Below are 13,688 nucleotides of genomic sequence, written 5' to 3' on the forward strand. Positions count from 1 at the left end.
AATATTACCATTAAAACTTTCATTTAATTTTTCAGAAACAATACGCATATTTATTATGTATGTGCCCCTTTTAATGTTCAGTTAAATACCAAGGGTATTGCCCAAGTTTTTATCTAAACTAGTAACAAACCATCCGTGTCATTTTGTTGCTGTGCCAAATTGACCCTCCGTGCCAAAGTGACGTACTGTGTCATTTTGTCGCTGCGCCAAAGTGACCCTCTGTACCAAAGTGACGCACCGTGTTGTTTTGTTGCTGTGCCAAAGTGACCCTCTGTGTCATTTTGTTGCTGTGCCAAAGTGACGCACCATGTCTATTTGACAACTGTGTCATTTGACCCGCTCCCAGCATTAAAACATCAAAAGGGAAAACAACAAATTAGTCAAAGCTCTACTAAATTAAAACAAAAAAATTGAACTAAAAGCAGAAGTAAGCTTCAAATAATACAAACAAATCAAGGTCAATTAACTTATTGTCCAGACTTTTACACTATTTCAAACAATCTCTACTAAGAAGAAATTAGCTAAAAAAAGCTTAAGCAACACAAGGTGGATCTCTCAATGTAGGAGTACAAAGAGAATTCATTCAAAATATATAGTTTTGATAAGGCAAATAATTTCATAGGTTAATTTTTGAAACTCCTAATTTAACTTTACACGTGAAGGGTTGTTTGAAAGTTTAAATAATGAAGATAAAAAAGGTAACTCTATCATTAAACTTTAGCTTATTGTAGCTGTTTTAATGTTGGACACAAATTAATGACTTGGTAAAATTTTAAAACTTTTTCAATAAGTTCTTAAACTTTTTTAGTGTTAAGTGTGAACCTGTTTTTAAATCATAAAGAGTTGTGTGTCTAATTAAACCAATATCTGCAAACAACTCACTAGTTAAAAAAACTAAAGACAACTATCAATCAGTGGATAATACAACTTTTGCAATTATTACTGTTGTCCTCTCAGTTATTGTTGGTTTTATACGGAATATGGGATTATTTTTAACTTAGAATGCAAGTTAGTATATGCCCTTGATATTTGTGTGAGGACAATCAACTGGATTAGAGATCGTGCTCTTAATCACTGTCTTTTTAAGTCGTTGTGTCAAGATTATAGTAGTAAACATTCAGTTTTACTTTTCCATACGGAGGTCCGCTGGCTATCAAATACTAGCTCAAAAGAACTTATTCAAATACTAGCTTACTTAAGTGACATTTTAAGCCGCTTGAATGACATGAGTGTTTCCATGCAAGGGATAAATGTAAATATTTTAAAATGTGGTGAAATAATATATGCTTTTAAAAAAATGTTAAATCCCTGGTGTCAACAAGTTGAAAGACTCATTCCAAGTCATTTGACGGATATTTTAAACTAGGAGAACTGGAAATTTCTGAAGAATGGATAATAAATCCATATTCTTTTAATTTGAATCACATGTCCGATGATGAATCATTAAAAGATGAACATATTCAGAAATGCATGAACTGTTTTCTCAAAATGCAGTTTGAAATCAAAACTCTTGAACAATATAGGTGTCGTTTAATGAATATGTTTCCAAAATTTGGTGAAAAAGCACTAAGTACTCTCATTCCATTTGCAACAACTTATTTGTGCAAGTCTGGATTTAGTACTCTTTTGTTAATAAAAACTAAATCAAGAAACCGCTTGAATGCACAGGCAGACATGTGAACTGCCATCAGCAACAAAATGCCACGTTTTGAGAAAATTTTGTGCAATAAATAAGAACAAAAAAGTCATTAAATGTAGAGTAGATTTAAAATTAAGTTCTTAATCTTTTCAAAATAATATTGCATGAATATATTTATTTTAATTTGTTAAATACCTTGTGAGTATAACAACATGTCATTTAGAATTTTTTTATTGAATTTATAAGATTAGTTTAGTTTTTTGTTAATGTTAATTCAGGGTTGCCACTTATTTTTTCAAAATTTTTTCCAGGTTTTTCAAATTTCTTCCAGATTTTTAAAAGTGCACATTTTTGGTCTATTTTTAGTTTAAAGTTAAATTTAAGGTAAGAAACTGTGTGAAATAGTATAAAAAGATTGAAAAGATACTGTACAGCTACTTTAAATGTGTTTTTTAAGTAAAAAAATTTTTGGTGATGACACATTTATTTATCTATATGATAAATTTTTTGAGTCAAACCAAAATTTTACTAATAAACATGTTAAAATTTCTTAAAAATTCCAGGTTTTTTTTACCTAAATTGTCAAATTCTAGGTTTTTACAGGTTTTTCCAGGATTCCAGGTAAAGTGGCAACCCGTTAATTGAAATAAAATTTTGTTTTTTATAATGATAGATTTGTTTTTTTTTTGTTTAATTGAAAAGTAATTAATTTTTTTAGTTAGTTTAAAAATGAGCAGGTAGAATTAAACTCATTTGAAGAGGAAGTAAGTTATAACTAACTTAATTATTTTATTTGTAGTAGTATAAAAAATAATTTAATATAAACAATTTAGAATGACGTATGCAACAAATCACTTAAAAGTACAACTGAAGAAGGAACAATTGAACAAAACAAAAATCTTTTTGCTGAAAATATCAGTAATACAAACTCATTTGAAGTGGAAGTTAGTTATAACTAACTAAATTATTTTATTTGTAGTAGTAAAAAAATTATTTTAATATAAATTATTTAGAATGAATTTTGCAACAAATCATTTGAAAGTACAACTGAAGATGGAAAATGTGAACAAAGCAATTTTTTTTTTGCAGAAAGTATCAGTAAAAAAAACTCATTTGTAGAGGAAGTTAGTTATAACTAACTAAATTATTTTATTTGTAGCAGTAGACAAATTAATTTATTATAAATTATTTAGAATGACGTTTGCAACAATTCATTTGAAAGTACAACTGAAGATGGAAAATGTGAACAAACCGAGCTACAAAATTTTAAGAAGTTGATGAAAGAATTTTTAAGTGAAGAGGTAATTATATATAATTCACCTTAGTTAATAAACATTAATAACAATTTTTAAACATTTTCCATTATAGACTAAAGTTGTGTGCAAAGAAACTGACGATCTACCAAATGAAGAAGAAAAAGTTAATAACTACTAGTTTTGTTTTAAGTAGTTTTAATTTGATATTCATTAATATTAAGGTTTTTCATTAAGTATTACTTTTAATTTCGTATTCTTTTATATTAAATTCTAGACAAGTGAATACCGAAGTCTTAGCTTTGTACCAGAAAAGGTTACTTACAATGTGGACATTACAACTGTAAGAAAGTTGTATAATTTGGAGACCAGTACATTTGAAGAGGGATTCCGTATACATTAAAAAAAAATTCTTTCTGAAAAAAACCAACATTGCGATCTTTTATTTTCATACAACTGGTGTAAAAAACTTAACTCTAAAAAAAATAGTGTGTTATTTAGAGCAAATGCTAAATGTAAAGTTCCAGGTTAGTTAGATATAAAACTTTAATGTGAGGTTTTATTTATTTGATCAATGAGGTTTTATTAAATTAAATTTAAAAACTTTTAGGTTGTAAAGCCAAAAAGTTGACATGAGGTTAAAGATAGTATTCTGACATGTAAAGAGTATGACACAATAAAATATATATTCAAAAAAATGTGTATATAGACTACTAGTGGAAGTGAGTTTTTTTTTTACAAATTATATTCACTAATAATTTTAAACAGTTAAAAATATTTTTTTATTTTAATTTGCAAAAAAAGGTGACACTTTGTAAACTTTAACATAAAATTGTGACTTAAGTTGTAAAAATTATCTTTATTTAAATTTTAATATCTAAAATAAAATTTAGCTCAACAGAACTCTGTGATGAGAAACTGTGTTATTTAGTATAAAAACATTGAAAAGATACTGTAAAGCTACTTTAATGTGTTTTTAGTTAAAAAAAGTTTTTGATGATGACAAAATTTTTTTATCTATATGATTAATTTTTTGTGTCAAATATAAATTTTACTACTTAACATGTGAAAGTAGTTTACAATTCCAGGTTTATCCAGAATTTTTAGTGAGTTTTGTCCAAAATTCCAGATTTTTTCCAAGTTTATCAAATTCCTGGTTTGCCTAAATTGTAAAATTTCAGTTTTTTTGGCACCCCTGTTGACAGTAAACTGATGCTTTTTAAACTTTCTAAACATACAATATACTAACCAGAATAAATAAACCTCAGTGTGATCAGTCATAAAATTTGCTTTTGTTTTCATTATAATTTTAAAACATTTATTTAACCTCCGTGAAAACAACTTCTTTAAATTTTTGATATTTGTATAAGTTGACTGTACAACACACAAATTTTTGGCAGCAGTTAATATTGAAGTTACTTTAATCTTAAAAAATGTATACTATTGGGGCACAAACTATAAGCTGATATAAATGAGTTGGTGAAAAACTATACAAAATCTCATTAAATAATAAATAATATAAATATGTTTTTGTACATGAAAATGTAAATTTTATAATCATATTTGATAAGCAACTAGAATGAATTGAAATTGCTTGTAAAATAGAAAACTACAGCTCTGACAATTAAAAATACAGTGTGAATAGTAATTTTTTGATTAATTATTATAACTAGTTGCAGTCTTCTGCAATGAACTTTAAAAATATTTAAAATATTAGTATTTTATAATGATTACAGACCAAAGATAAAACAAAATTTATTGACAAAATGAACCTACTTGTTCCAATGAGTCAAAATTTATCCTCCTTGCATGTAACACACCAATACTCAATGGTGGTACATTTCGCCCTTTACACGAGTTTTGTTTACAACCTGAAATATTTAAATTTAGCTTATTAAAATTACCAGGGAGAAGTTTCTAGCAACTACAAACTTTTTATTCTCTTACCATGGTCTTTTTTGTTATTAAATTTTTAGAAAAAATTTTGAAAGTCGTTTTTAAAAAGTACTGAACTTAAGGCAAGTTTTTTATATAAAAAAAGGAAATTAAATTTATACACGGTCAGTGGTTAAAGTTTTGTAAGTTTCATATATGAGTATCGGTAAAAATAACTTTATGAGAAATTACTATTACTTGATCTTACTATATATATTTGTGTGATTCGTGTTATTTTATTGTTATAGTGCTTAAAAGCTTCGTGAAGATCCGTTTTGCAGAAACATTGTCAGCTAAAGTAATAATCGTTGAATAAGATTTTAATAATGAAGCTCGTATGTATTGACCACTTTAATTCATACAGTTTTCTAACTTATGCATTATGTATTTAATAAAGTAATCTATGTGATTAGAAATCCAAAAGACATCTCTTCACAAGATTTACCAAACCGTTTTAATCATGCAGAAACTTTAATTAAAAAATACATGCCAGCTGACTTTAAAGAATTTGTAACACTTCTTGTGAAATGCTGATTATGTTTTTATCATTTTCTTAGGTAGGAAAGAAACTAAAAAGAAACAATAAACTTTAATAATATAAATAAATTAATTTATACAGACAAGTATCGAAAAAACTCCACTAAAAATAATTTAGTAATCAACTTGCATATTTGACAACAAGTTTGTATATTTTTATTTGAATTTTTAAAACAAAGGTTGTTTAAATTTATTCTGGTTAACACTTTAATATTATAAGTAAATATTAAATGAAATAACTACAAAGAACTGTTATACAACTTATTTTGCCAATCGTAACTTTACTAGTTTTTTTTTTTGTTTTTTAAAAGCAACCTATAACTTTCTATAAAAATAGTCGAGTTATTTTACTCAGAAATTATAATTGTTATTTATTAGATTTTAGCGGTTCAACTTTAAACAAAATATCAATATAATCTGACATTACAACGAACGATTTTATTAAGTGTAATTACGCTAAGATCTAAACGGTTTTAAATATAATTTTTATTTATAAAGGACAGCACACAACTCAGAAAAAAAAGGGACTTGGTATCCATCTCACATCAGATTTTATACGGATTCAGACCAGACAAAAACTTGTATCTTTTTTCCTACGATGATATTGTTAAGGTGTTTTACTTCATTCTTTGCTCAATTTCATAACTTTTTTGAGATTAGTATTAAAACATTATAGCTTGAAACAAAACTTCTGTTATTTTTTAAGATCAAAAAAATTAAGTACAAACTTTTAACCAAATAAAAAGTTTTTTTTTTTTGAATCAAAAATCCAAGTTGTAAATGAAAAATTTTTACAAAAACCACATAAAGAACTAAATTAAACTATAATTTTTACAAAATTTGAAAAAAATATAGGTTTAAAAGTCAAACTATAAAGAAAGTAGTTCTTTTAATCCTTAAAAGCAGAAATATAACTTTAATAAAAAAACAGAACCCTAAAAAAAATTATCAAAGCTTGCAGATTTTATTAAATTAAAACTAACCGATAAAGAGCTGTTAAAAATTGTTGAAAAAAATTATTTTAAATCATTCAAGTCTGTATACGATAAGTTTTATGATAGATCTAATAACATTATCAACTTTTTTTTAATGTAAACTATTTAATCTATTTGTAGACTTAAGTCTACTAAACTCGGAAATATAATAAGCGCTCAAATATTTGGTCCAAGGACCAGGTGTACGAAAAAACCTTTCGGTTATCGAGTCATACACCAGGATACAGTTTTCAGTCATGTCCAGGACAATACAATTTCGTATAGAAAAGGTTTGTTTTATAGAAGAAACATTTCTAACTATTCAAGCATTTTAATTAACTGAATATTTAAAAACAAACAGTTTTAAAATGTTTTAAATTAGATTATACGAATGTCAGTTTTATGTTTGAGTAAATTAGTAAACAAGTAAGTTAGTAAACAGCTTTTAACATGAACATCAAAGCAGTACCATAGGTAATTTATCTATTTTATAGATACTTCTTAATAAATTTTCGTATTTAAAAGAATTTCAAGTAAACAAAATCGTAAGTAGCTATTTCGAACATTTCTTACTTTTGTAACTTAAAAATAACTAATCGACTACCTTGTACTACTTTACAGGAGGAGTAGGGAATTGGAAGGATAATTTTTTGAAAAACTCTCAAAACGTGTATATGAAGCGTTCACAACTAACATGGGACATTTAAAACTCGACTTTATTTATACATCAGACGCTTAAAAACTATTTTTGATTTGTTTGACTTTGTTTGCATATCATATGAACTTTAATTATTTTATTCGTTAAAAAATATATTTGTAGTGTTTTGCATAAATAAGTTTTGTAATTTTAACCGCATTGAAATTTTTCAAAAGTTATTTAGTGAAGTAGTGTTTACGTGTACTTGGCAAATTTTTCATGTTATATGCCATACTGTACGACATAAAAATTTATATTGCTATCTTTTCTTACTCAATGGTAGTTATGCAAATTTTTATTTATTATTTGTACAAATCAAAAAATACATTTGAAACTTTTTATCTTAACAAACTTGCTTTTTTTTTAATTGTAAAAAGTAACTCGTGGTAAATAAAATGTAATTTGTCTGGTAATTTACAAATTAAAGAAAAAAGTTATAGTTTTTGTGCTAGTCAATTTACTACTATTACAATAAATTCATTATTAAACATTTATTTTTCTACCAAGTAAAACTTACATTAATAATCGAATTGTGATTATACTAATACAGTAGTAAACGAACAAAAGAGGAGTTGAAAATTCTAAAATTGTTTTGTATTAACGAAAAACACAAACTTTATACAAACAGCAGTTATTATTTGTTTAAAAAGTACCATGATTAAAGTAATTTAGATTTTAGTTAAAAGAATTGTAAAACAAAAGTAATTTAGATTTTGTCGGCTGTAGTTGAGTCTTTAGATCTACTTACATGAATGTTTATCAAAATGTGACTCATAACTAAAGACACTGAAATACTTAAATATCTAAATTTATACTTGCTTGAAAGTTCTTACAATTTGTTATCTGCTGAATAAAATTTTATCTATGTTTGTTTTTAAAACGTCCTAATAAGTTTATATTTGAGAAAATGTTTTATTTTATATTTCAAACAGGTATATTTAATGAAAGTTTACAACTTTTTAAAATTCTAAATATAAATAATCGATAAAAAAAAGCGCTCTAAATAATTGGTTCTAGGACCTTGTGCACGAAAGAACCTTTCGGTTATCGAGTCGTACACCATATGGATACAGTTTAACGTCAAAGGACATATGACAATAAAGCTTCAAACTGTTTGAAATATCAACTATAGTAGTAAGTAATCGAACTTAGCAAAAAAGAATTAAGTCTATTACCATTTTTTATGTGGAAACTTATACACAGCTAAATATTTTAATATAAAAATCTTTATTAAATCAATTTTACTAATACAGGTTTTATAAGTACTAGTTTCTTTAATTTTAATTAACTACTGTTGAGATATCAAGTTAGCTAGTAAGGTAGTTTTTCTCCCTTATTTTCTTAAATAGGCTTTGTTTATACTCTTTATGTTGTTTTTAATGGTTAATATCTAAAACTTGAAGTAAAATGTTTCAAAGTAATTAGTATAATTGTGGTGTACGATCCGATAACCAAAAGGTTCCTTTTTATACTAGATTCTTATACCAAACTTTTTGAGCGCTTTTTTATCGTTCAATAAACAATATATATATATATATATATTGATCTGCTTTTAGATAACTTTTTAGATGAATATTCTTTTTATCCCTTCATATTGTATAATTTAAAAAAGCAATAGTCTAGTTCGAAGTTGGTAAGTATTTGGTGTTTGCGGGCCGAATGTTTAAAAAGAGTTCTTGCCTGCAGTTGCAATTTTAGTTTTTATTCTTCCTAAATATCTAGTGTAAATTTTGAATTTCCCTTAAACTTTACCAAGTCCTTTTTTTTTGCTATTCACTTCAAACCTCAGAATGTCTAGAATAAGTTTCTATTTTTTTATTCGTGTCCCAGGTTGTAAGTTTAATGCGAGCATCTCATAAATAATAAAAAAATGTATAAAAAGTAGTTTTTATTTTATTTTTTTTAAATTAGTAATATGTGTTTAAAATTGCTTTAATCGAGTGTATTAAACATCGAAACTAAAACATAAGCTTTTTGTGACTGAGACCTGATTTTTTTAATTTTAAAACACCAAGTGTTTTGTATAACTAAAGATTAATTCAAGTATTACATTATTGAAATAAAATTATTTCTAACTCTTGGGAATAAAATATTTGAAAACAGTACACAGATTAAAAAAAGTTAGAAAAAAAGTACAAAAAGTTAGCATTTGCTAACATAAACAGCCTGTTAGTTAATATTATTAAATAAAACTACTTCAAACCCTTTTTAACAAAATTAAACAAATTTTGAATTTTAAAAACAGTAAAAAGTGTCTTGTGGTAAAAATTCACAGTCAGTTTTTTACTTTAAAGATTATTATTTGTTAGTGAATATTCACCACATTTTTTTTTGGTTTAAAATTTAGTTAAATACTACAATTGCTTCAATTAACTGCTACATACAGCAAACTTTTTGCTATACAGTGCGGCCCAGGAGGATAAAAAAAAAGAAATTCGACCGTTGACCTATAAAAGGTTGTCGAGATTTGTCGATGCAGCAGATAACCTTTTTCGGTTAGAGTTAAAAATATATAAACTAATTACATTATAGTCGCTTCAACAAATAAATACTTTTGTGCTGTACAGTAGCACTAACTAAAAGAAATGAATACTTTATCAAAAAATTAAATTGAATTTAGTAAAAGTTATTTAATGAATTTATTCAAAAAATTTAAAGTTCCTAAGCTTTTATTCGTGACCTGGATTCATATAAATTTGTTAAAGTAATAACGATAAATTCAAAACGGAATCTTATCAAACTATTGTATATTTTGTTACATAAACTAATTAATAAATATTGAAAAATAATTTGAGGAACTTCAAAAAACTACTATTTAAAAAAATTTTATAATACAAACTAAATCTTATAAATAATAGTGTATGCATTTAGAGGTTTTAAAGAGATAAAAATGTATTATTTACAGAAAAAATTTAGTAATAGATTTTTTAAAGTTAAGTAAGTTTTTAGTTAAATAATATACTTCATTCAATGAAAAGTAATAAAATTTAATTTAAAAAAATGTAAACTTATGAAAATAAAATTTCTCAATTTGATAAAAATGTCAAATCTATAGTCAAAAATCAAAAGCATAATCGTATGATAATTAAAATTTGTTTTTTGTTCTTGATCAACTAATAATTACTTGTTGATTTTCAACTAATCATAAAATTAAAATTTATTGATCATCTTTGATAATTATAAAGAGTAAACTTATGTGTCTGAGCTAGTATAATTTATTACTACTTAACACCATGCAAGTTATAGTTGTTGGAAAATATGTTAAAGGTAAACTTTATTATGTTCGGAAGTAAATAATTTTTTGCTTAATGAGTTTTATAGCTAACGATAACAATTACCTAACAAATTACTTTATTCTTTAGAGTACAGATGTTTCAATTAGTTTTGTATTTACATGAATTGAATTATAAACTGTAAAACACATCACTTAAATGTTTAAATTTTATTTTAACGGGGACTTGTTTAGTAACACCTGAGCTCATTGAAAAATAACTATAACATAAACTAGGATTTTTCCAGCTCACTTTTATGAACGCCCCCTTAAAATAAATTAAAATAATAATTACCCCATTTATCACATAAAGTCCATGAACTAGTCATTACCAACTAACTTTTTCGCAATCTACACGTGATAGCCAAAATCGATCCTAAAGGGGGGCGATGCTGCTTACTTTGAGAATGCCTGATTAAATTAAAGAAATGTTTACAGTTTTCAATCGACTCACTCATTAACCTACAAAATCCTTTTTCAGTTGATTGCCACATGCATCCACATGTTGGCGACGAGGAGTGTTTTCAATATGATGAGCGCCACTCAACGACCGTTGAAGACATTGTAAGTAAGGCGGTTGCAGAATATGAGGCGAAGCACGTGTGCAAAGTGAAACGCAGGTCTGACTCTCCTTACGTGCGGCTGCAAGACAGAAGTCGCTATCCACAGCAAGGATCAATCGCCAGTGAGGCGGGAACGGCCGGTGGTCTTCTCAAGATCTTCAAAGAAAACTACCCGAGCGTTGTTTTGGGTGGTTTTATGAGCGCGTGTGCGTACTACCTGGGCTTGTGGGGGGTGACCAGCACGATTTCCCGTGTGCCGTTGCATGTTGATTTGGTGTGTGATTAGTTGTTACTTTTCAACCGGTGCTTTGATAGGTTACTTTTCAGTTTCTTTATAATCTCAGTCGTACTTTTTGTTAGCTAATACACTGTGTTACTCAAAGTTTTGAATCGATGTTACATTTTAATTGAACTATAATTATTTTATGTTATATACTAGAGCAGCGGTCGTTAAACTGCAGCCAACAAATCAAAATTATGCGGCCTGCGAGCCACTTAACTTTTAAAACATAGTGGTTCTTAATTTAATAGTTAATGTTTTTCAATGCACTATTTCATTACACTTCTAGTTAAACTAGTTTTTTTCAATTCGTTATTACAATTATTTTTAAGTTAATACAGCCTGCAGAAAACTTCTATAAAGCAGTGCAGCCAACATTTTATTAGTTTTCTTAGTTTAGTTTTTAATTAGTTTAGACAGTATTTTTAAAACTAGTTTTCAAACCCTGATGTAACACATTAAATGCGGTTATTTACCGCATTAATTATGAGTCTAATTTTTTGTTCTCATAAGTTGAAACTTTCCAGAAACTTATTACTCGGTCTTTTGATTAATGTAAGTAAAATTAATTCAAAATATTCATATGAAAAACTTGTAACAATAACTAAAGTAAAATATTACACTAACCTTTCCCAATTTTTTTTCAACCTGTTAGACATTCATTAATGGAGTTGTTATATATTACTGTTTTAGCCTTTTTGCTGTTAAACAAATTTGTCCTGTTTTTTACTTTTCTATTCTGTTCTAAATGTAATTGTATTGAATAAAACTTCTATGCTGAGGCTCATAAATGCCTTCAACATTCAAAGTTGAACTCGTAAGTATTTCAAGCACAGCAATCAATTTAAAGTTCTTATTAAACTCTGTAAAACAAACATGTCAGCTTCTTCATCAATAGGTACGACTGTTTTAAAAATAGTATACTATCAGGTCGTATTGTACAAAACAAACAAAATAAATTCTAATGATCATCAGTGCATTAAACTCCAATCTAAAAGCATTGGTCTGACTTTTCCAAACAACTCCGAAACGGGTCTTTCGTTTTTGGAAGTTTTCCGGTGTGATAATTTAGATTAGGCCTTATTGAGATTTTAAAGGCAAAAAGCTATAGTAAAATAAATTAGAAATAAATTTGTGAGGTAAATTACATTTTAATTAAATGTATTCCTGTGCTCAGTGATCATTAAAAAAGGTTTTTAGTTTTAGCTTAAAGTATAACTAAGTTCTAAGAGACGAGTTTTTTTTGCTACTTGGTATTAGTTTTAAAAGTTTAACCAAAGTTTATATAAATTTTTATGGACTTTAAACTTCACAAAGTACTTTTAGGAAGAAAGCTTAAGTTACTAATAGAAGCAGAAAGCTAAAATTTAAGACCGTTTTACAAACTATTAGTACATCACTCTTATACTAATTGGTATCAAATTACTATACTCGTATATTCTTTTTAGCAAAACAAAATTGATTTGAGTAATAATGGTAGTACTTTTCTATCAACAGAGATATAAGTTTGTTTAAACGAGATAAAAAACTTAAAAAGTAAAATTAATTGTTATACGACTTAACGGATGTTTTCTGGATTGGGTTGAACAGAACGACATCAGGAAAATGGGTTTTAAAACATTTAAAGTTTTCAAAAAGTCTTTATTTCAACAGACATTAAAATTGTTTAGTTCTTTTAAGAATCAATAGGTTTGTAACAAAACTTTGTAAGTTTTGATTTTTTTATACTAACTTTTCTTTGTATAGACAGATCACAGTTCGGCAAACTGCGCCCAAAATACCCCAATGAAAGGTAAAAGTTCGGCTAGCGAGCGTGCTTTTGTTTTAAACGGAATACTGCCCATGAAAACGTGGCCCGTGAACAAGAATTCTTAAAACTTACACTAGATATTCTGGATTTCAAAGATGAGCGATAAAAATTCTTCTTTAAACATTTTTGGTAAAATCTAAACTTACTCTAGAAAGTTTAGGTCTGTTATGAAAATTAAATATTAAAATCACAACTGCGGCCAGCGAATACTTTTATTTTCAAAATTTTGCCTGCGAATACCAAATGCCTGCCGACCCCTGGTATAGATAAACGTATATATGCTACTGTTTGTTTAAATCTTAAATAAAAATGTCATATACCATGTATATAATGTCCACTTAGATGCAGTTACTAGATAAGTTGTTTTTGTTTTGAGTTTTTATTAAAATGATTTTTGAAATCTCCGATGAATTTTATTCAATTTGTCTTTGATTTCTTTTATTCTTTTGTTATTAATATGTATATATATCAAAATAGTAACATTCTTTAGTTTTAAGCAAAACAAGTTTGAAAATGTGTTATTTATTGCCTAATAAGCACAAAAAATTTAAAACAAATATCCAGTCGTTTTAAGGCAAACAAAAAAGTACAAACAAAACGAAGCAATTTTTTTAGTAATCTAAAGTAGTAGGTATTGGAAGTATAAATTAGTTGTAAAAATATACACTTCGATTATTACTACTACACTTAGAATAAAAAAACGAATTTTTAAAACTGTGTTTGTGTATA

This window comes from Thalia democratica, chromosome 4 (genome assembly GCF_965202585.1).
Source record: "Thalia democratica chromosome 4, ktThaDemo2.hap1.1, whole genome shotgun sequence".
NCBI classification, from domain to species: domain Eukaryota; kingdom Metazoa; phylum Chordata; class Thaliacea; order Salpida; family Salpidae; genus Thalia; species Thalia democratica.